Raw genomic sequence first — 7,870 nt, forward strand, 5'->3', positions numbered from 1 at the left:
GGTGGAGTGCTGCAGTCGGGACTCTCATCTTCCTCTAAGTGTGAGGTACAGTTGTCCACTGCAGTTTAAGTAGTATCAGAGATTTAAAGCAGTCTTCAGGGACAAAAGTTTGGAACCAGATCTCAGCGGCATTAACGTGGCGATATGTTAGGTCGTTTGTAAGAAGTAGGGTGGGAGGTTTTGAATTATCTAACAGGTAGTAGAATCTGCTAATTCTTAATGAATTTATTTAAGAATAAGATTAAGCAATGAGCAGTTCCGTTTTGGGATATTGGACAGGATAAGAAACACTGAGAAAACAGCTAGGTGGCTTGAATTTATCTGTTCATGTCTTAAAACATTATCTCCTTTCCCTGCACCCCAAGAAAGAAATGTGTGCATTTCAAAGTAAACAGTTCTGATGTTCTTATAAAGTAGATCAAAGGAGTGTAAACTCTGTTCAGAGGCAGTCTGTTCAAGGATGGTTCAGATAAGGAAGAGAAAAGAACCGCTTTCACGGTCTGAAGTGGGCCTGGGATGGCACAGTCCTTATCCTCTGCAAACACAGGCTAACACATTTACAGGTTGTTTCAGTAAACAGTCACTACTGCTTGAGTTTATACAGTAGGAGATAATGAACTAGCTTTCACGCGGAGCTGAACATGTTTGAGAAAACATGTTAATTCTTAGACTTCAAAGAATCTCATGTCGCCTTTTAAGAAGGGTGATGTATTCGTAGTGAGGTGGCAAAGTCAGATAATTCTACTCTTCTAGCTCTTTTTTTTTTTTTTTTTTTAAGTTTTCTATGTTTTCTCAGGCAGGAATATTATTTTCTCCGATAAGATGTAATGGGATTTACATGCTCTTTCATTAAGTATGCCACAGAATGACATAAGTAAGAAATTTTTAGATGCTGACGTTGAATATTCTTCATATGCAAGTCTGCTGTTAAAAAATCTTCCATTCTCCTTGTAATAATGAGAAAAAATTCTATTGAATATATACCTGGGCAGCTTTTTTTTTTTTTTTTTTTTTTTTTTTTTTTATCAGCATGAAACTTCTAGGAGGTGATTACCTGTGCTTCGAAATAAAGACTTTGCATAGCTGACACGTTTTACTGAAAAGCTTATCTGAATAGACTAACAGGGATGGCTGTTGCATTGTCTTCATGTGCTTCTAATTCCACCCACAGCAATCTACAGCTTTTAAAAACAATTAAGATGCAAGTTAGAAGTTACAGCTTTTCTTTTTAATGAAAATAATCACCCAAACTCAAAAAAAACCACCCCAAAACCAAACCAAAAACCACAGAGAAACCTGCAGATTATTTTCTGCATTTACCAGATGAAATCAATCCTAAAAAATCGAACCAAAACAAAAAACAAAGAAGGAGACTGTTGCTAAGTAGTCTGCTTTGATGACAACCAGGGGTATAGTTTGAACCCTTAGTGTAAGGTTATGGAAAAATTACTGGCAAATAATTCAGTGTTCGGGACGATTTGTCTGAAATGGACCATTACATATATTTTTAATTAGGTTGGTTCCTAGTTCTACAAACCTGCAAACTAGTCCCGGAAAGAACAAAGCTTGGTCTGGAAAATGATAATATCATAGACAATTTCTGAAGTGAATCGTTGTAATACATTTAGTGCTACAGGTAACATCTAATCAGAAGGATCAGTAAGACATCATTCCTTTATTATATTATTGTTTCTAGTCTTCAATTATTATTGTGCTGATTAAAATAGATGAACAAATGTTTTTAAGCAACAAAAGAATTGCCACTATGACGTCAGGTTTTAAATTTGCATTTTAGTGTTAATGAAATCCGTGGGTTTGTGTTTTTTTTTTTAAAATCCTTCAATCATTTATCATGTTGTTATCTGACTAGACTGAAATAATCGGTTTTATAGCTTTTAGGAGAAAAGCCTTAGTCTCAAAAGACACAGGAAGCTAATGTGTTGTTGAGTAGAGCAGTCTTTCAGACTCATGCGATGGTTAGGCTGGTGAAGCTTCCTTCCTACTTTTTTTTCATGGTACTGAATCACCTGAGAAAGTCTTTCTAGAATTTCTCATTACACGAACTGAAGAAGTTTCGCTTTGAAATTGTACTTAGGAGCCTAAGAGTAGGGATTTTCCTATTGTCCAGCAGTTTGGTGGTTTTTTGTGGGTTTGTTTTGGTTTGTTTTGTTTGTTTGTTTGTTTTTGGGTTTGTTTTTGGGTTTTTTTTTTTTTTTTTTAAAATCAAGTATCTTTTTAAAGGGGGGTGGTGGGGAATCTCCTTGGCTTTATCTGCTGATGGTAAAAACTTTCATAGATTTGTGCCAGAATTGTTATAACATTTTTTGCTGTCGATGATACTGTTGCATTTAATGCAGTCACTTTAAAAACAATGCTAGTAGTTTTAATTTATAATTGTAAACAACAGACACACTATTAAGGACTTTTGCTGCTTCTTGGGTGAAATAAAATGTATTGGCTGCTGTAACTGTTACCAGAAAACCACGTGCAGACATAAAACGAAAGTGGCTCTGGTGGCTACCCACGTTTTAAATGCTGGCCCATTGATTGTAAACCGAAGCAGATGACATAATGTCTGAACTTTCCTGTGATGGCATGGGAATGCGCTATAAAAGATGTGTAGTGTTCTCCTATGTTAGAAACTCGGTGCGTGTGTTGTTTTGTTTTAAAGGCTTTTAGTATTTTTTAACACGGTTGTTATCCTGCAATATCTTTCTGCTGTGTTTCTCTCAGTTGATATTTAAACTTTAGCGATCTGGTTTTTTGGGGGGTGTTCCCAATTCATAACAAACTTAATTTTCCCCAGACTATTCGACCCTGCATTGTTAGAACAAAACTAAACAGGGAGCTCCAAAAAGCTAGAAGAGGTAGTGTCAGTGACTATGAAGGTGATAAACACGATAAAACATACGCTTGAAGTTAATCGTATTTTTTAAATGCTAATGTTCCTGCGTTGAGTGTTACTATGATGATTTACCTAAGATACAGAACATGGCTTGAGGCAAAACCCCCATCCAAAGTACTTTGATGGAGTGATTGTAATGCCATAAGCGACCATCACATGAGAGCAATTACAACTTAAAGGATAATTGCCGCGTGTTTCTAGTTAGCAATTAACAATCGGGAGGTCCTGTGATGAAACATTTATCCCGTCTTCCATTGATTATGAGCACTTTCTATGAACACATAGACTACAAAAAACATAATGACCAAAACTTTGAATGTAAATAGCAAGCTAGAGCAATCTAGTGAAGGGGTAACTGTTTCACATTTTACTGCTGCGATTTGATGATAACATTTCTTGACCGAGATCTCGATAACAATTCTTGATATCACTTGAAGGTGTTTTCTTTTGTCCAAGTCTCTCGTTGAAATAACTTTAAGGAGTGTCTCATAGTAATTAATATGGTTTTAGTCATTGCATCAGTTGTAAAGATATTTTTCTACAAACCAACAATTATTCTCGTAGTGTGGTTTGATTATGGAAAACATTAATGCGTAGAAGCTGTATTAGAATTTGTCAGTATGCTAATAGTGAAAGTAGCTAAGCAATGAAACCCACTGGAGACAGACTAATTCAATCATTTGAACAAGTATTAAGGGCATTCATCCGATAAAAATATTATGTGCCACATTCGTTTCTACCTCACACACCTAGCTAACTGAAATATGTGAGTAAAACTAAGAGCTCTGCTGTGGAAGGGAGTTGTTTCACTCCTCCTTCTGCCCCCGCTCCCCCTTTCTGGGCATGCTTTTTCCCACATGCTCTGAGTTTAGGTAGTGCTCTGATCTATCAGGGAGTCTATCTACGTTTCCAGGCCCAGATCCGTCTACTGAGCCTTTCTACCCCCAAGCAGATCAATACTCTCCCCCCCCCCCCCCCCCCCCCCCCCCCATTTGGTGTCGTTTGCAAGCTTACTGAGGGAGCACCCGATCCCCTCATCCAGATCGTTGACAAAGATGTTAAACAAGGCTGGCCCCAGAGGAACTTGTCCAGAAGAATGCTTGGAGCACTGAAGGGAAGAGGAAGAAGCAGGCTGATTCCTTTTATAGTGAGTAGTTTTGATGCTCTATATAAATAAGTGCTGGTGTCTTTACAGCTGATAGGTCAGTACAGTTACTCTCTTTCTCCAGAGAGACTAAGGTAAGAACGGGAGTGATGTGCAGATGTAACTCCCTAGTAAACAATGTTTTTTGAATATGACCCTTACTGTCATGGCTTACTCTTTGCCAGCTTTTCTAGATGTTCTGATTAGATTAGTCTGACCCTGTAGTCCGTCACTTCTCCTGGCTCAAGTACTTTGTCGAATTGAACGTTGCTTGCTTGCCTTGGTGCAAGGCCTCCTCCTGCGGCGGTTCTGAATTACGTCACCTACCGGCACTTGCAGAACTCAAAGCAGAGTCTTTAAGGGGCTAAAAGCATGCACTACCGTTTGAGTACTACACGTCTGCGATTCGGCAATAGTTGCGTACCAGCTTAATTTTAATAGTGCATTATGCTCCAATGAAGGGGTACGCTATTACTGCTTTCAGGCTCCCTCTGACAGTGGGTAATGCTTTTCTTCCTCAAAGGATATTGTATAGTAATGGAAAAAATACTTTTAATGCAAACCGGTACTTTTTTAGAATTAAAATTCAAATCGTGCTTAATCTTAGTTTAACTCCTCTTGACCCGTTGCAAGACACACATTTTAAAAAAAAAAAAAAGGATATTTTAAAAAAAAAAACCCAAACAACCTTGATCCATCTCACAGGAACTCTGTCCCTGACAGAAGAAATAAGTTGTTTGATATGTCATTAACCTTTCTTCATTGTAAGATTTTGGGGTTTTTTTTGCTTTCTCTTTCTACTTTCCCTTCTTCACTTGATCTACAGCTGATAAGGCTTTGATCCTGCAGAATGGAGCAGTGGTCCTATGGGAAAAAATTAATTTGTATGACTGAGAGGACTGAATTCAGACCACATTGTAATACATGTATTATGAAGTAAAATTAAGATTGTATGAGCAATTCCTGTATGTTTTAACTTTTCAGCTCCTAGTAGATTGCTTAGTATTTACAAAGACTTATTTTTCTAAAAACAAAACAAAACAAAAAATGTACAGTGTGGATGTATATTAAAGCTCAATATCAAAAATGGTAAAAGATACGGTTTGCTGACAGGAACAACCATTGTAATCCCAAGTTCTGGAGGGGGTTATAGTATAGAAACAGATGGTTTGCAGAAACGGGAGAAAACCGAAAAAAACCCTAAAGGCCCAAAATTCTTCCATCCCAGCAATAGCCCGTGTCTTCCCACGTGCTTCACAAATACCTCGTCCTCTCTTTCCTTCACCTCCGCTTTTGTAAACCCAGCCTGCTTTGACTGGACACGCCGTCCCTACTGCCGCTCCCTCCGTCTCTTACTAAACCCGCGTCCTTCTTCCCGTCCATACCGGGGAGGTGTCGGCAGGGGGAGCACCGGGAACGCGGGAGAGGCCGGTCTGGCGGGGCGCCGCCGTGGGGACGGTCTGCCCGGCTCCTTGCGGCCCGGGCTGAAGCGTGCCACAGCAGAGGGACAGGGTCTGGGGAATGCTGGATCTCAAGAGGTCCTCTCTGGAGGCTGTGAGAAATCTAATTGGTTTGACTTGGCTTTTAGGGGGGAAGTACACCTAGGACTTGTTAAAAGTTGGAACGATTTTCATGAGGAAAAGAACAGATGCCCCAATACTTCTATGCTGCCTGTCTAGTCCAAGTGTTGAAAGTTGGAAGAATTAGAGCTTGTTAATTGAATTGCTGTAGCATCTGTTTGATACAGTAAAAACCTCCCAGATTAGTCCCAAACTGAGCTATTTTTGCTAGGGTATTGAGTCAGGCTTCCCTCCCCCACGCCCATCACCGAACACACACAGGGTGTGTAAATTATCATTAGACTGCAGTTCTTCAGTGAAAAAAACCTGAAGTTAGCAAAGAAAAAGATTTGAAATTGTTTTGGTGTTTTTGGTTTGGTTATGGGTTTTTTTGTTCTTTTTTTTTTTTTTTTTTTTTTTTTAAACCTGAACTCAAGAATTTTCCTCTTTCTGGATGTACTTAGTAAGAGAAAACTAGCCTGAATCGGTGCAAGGTAAGCAGGATGAGGAAGGTATGAGGGACTTTTCCTTTTCAGCATCAGTGAGCTGTTGAATCTGTTAAATCTGCTCAATTCTTCGTATTAGAACTGCTTGTTTCTTGTTCGCATGTAGTAATGAAACTGACCTCTTGGCACCTTCAAAAAAAAAAAAAAAGAAGCAGAAAGCTTTATGTAGATGCTGGAACATGAATTTGAAGGCTCAGTTTTAGTTTCAGTTAAAAATGAATCTGAATGTTCATGGTATAATATGTTGCTGCTGACTGTGTTGGGTTTTGTAGCAAAATGTTGTATTTGAATCTACAGACAGACCACGATTCCTTGTTGCTTTCCCTCTGTCACTTATACCAGTACTGACAGGTAGTGTTACATATGAGTTACACTTACATGTGTCAGTGAGTTTTTGAAAAACACGGAGATGAACGCATTTCCCACTAGATAAGTTCTGGCTCTTTTCTCTAGGGCAAATCTGTCATAGGTATTTGTATGTTAGACAAAGTGAGCACAAAGAAAATGTAAACACTCTCTTTCCTCAAACTGCAATTCCAAAGATGTTCCTAGGCGTCCTTCCAACTTCTGCTTCTCTCCCTGCATTATATTGATGCAGCTGGTTTTGCAGGTACAAAATAAATTGGATCAGAGAACTAACTCCACTGGGAGGGAGGGAAGTGGAATTTTTGTCTGCTGCTTTTTTTCTTTTTCTTTTTTTTTTTTTTTTCTTCTCCAGTGATGTTGGTTCTCTGATCTAGTTTAACACTCAGATACAGTGAGGCAAAAGTAAGAATAGGGAGTCATGGGAACAGCAGGATACTGGTCGTGTAATGCACATTGTTACCAAATACAAGGGCACAGTTTCTGGGGGAAAAAAAAAAAAAAAAAAAAAAAAAAAAAGACACTGTTCCCTGTGTCTTGTAAGACTGACATGCAGAGATAATGAAAAACTTTGCAGGAAGTTAATTTAGCCTGACTTCTGAGAGGGCTTTTGTTAGATTGTTTTTTTATATATTAAAATGCTTCAGATGTAATTGAAGCCCACAACGTTTATCAATATCTCGCAATACATGAACTAAAGAAGAGATGATTAAGAAAAGAATGATTTTGGAGTGGCAAAATATACTAAACAGCTGAAGACTAGCTTTTCTCTACCAGCTCAAACCTTGATAGGATTAGTTGAGAGTTTAACTCTCTCAGATCCCAGAGACTTGAAGTGCTATTATCAGCACTATTGAATTTCTCTTGGAGCAATTCTTCAGAAAATCTAATTTCTCCTTCCAGTTGATTTATCTGAACTCTTTGTGCTCCTTAGAGAACTGTTCCACAAGTGTAAGTGACCTTACCTAATAGCTTACAGTGCTCTTGCACTTACCTTTTCAGCTACTGGTTGCACACTCCTGCTCCCTAACTTGTGCTAGGACTGGCACCTTTTGGATTCCTATTACATGAGGAGGTCTTACTCATGTGTAACCCACTATTAGAACAGAAAACTGTGGTTTGGTTTTGTTTGTTTGTTTTAATTGCTGCATTACTAAGTCCAAGTCACACATAGAAGGTTTGAAAACTGTCCTAGGCAGTGTAAGTTCAGGAAGAGCATCAAGGCAGGAAGAAGGGGGTTGAGGGGTCACTCCTTCTGTCTCTTCCACTGCTTCTGAGTTGTAAGGGATTACAGAATGCAACACAGTAACAAACAGGAAATTTTAGTTGGCCAGAAATCTTTAAAAGTGTAACTTAGATTAAGCATTTCTTTCCTGCTTCTCCTACTGCTGTG

This window comes from Leptosomus discolor, chromosome 6, assembly GCF_034619465.1.
Source record: "Leptosomus discolor isolate bLepDis1 chromosome 6, bLepDis1.hap2, whole genome shotgun sequence".
Classification (NCBI taxonomy): Eukaryota; Metazoa; Chordata; class Aves; order Leptosomiformes; family Leptosomidae; genus Leptosomus; species Leptosomus discolor.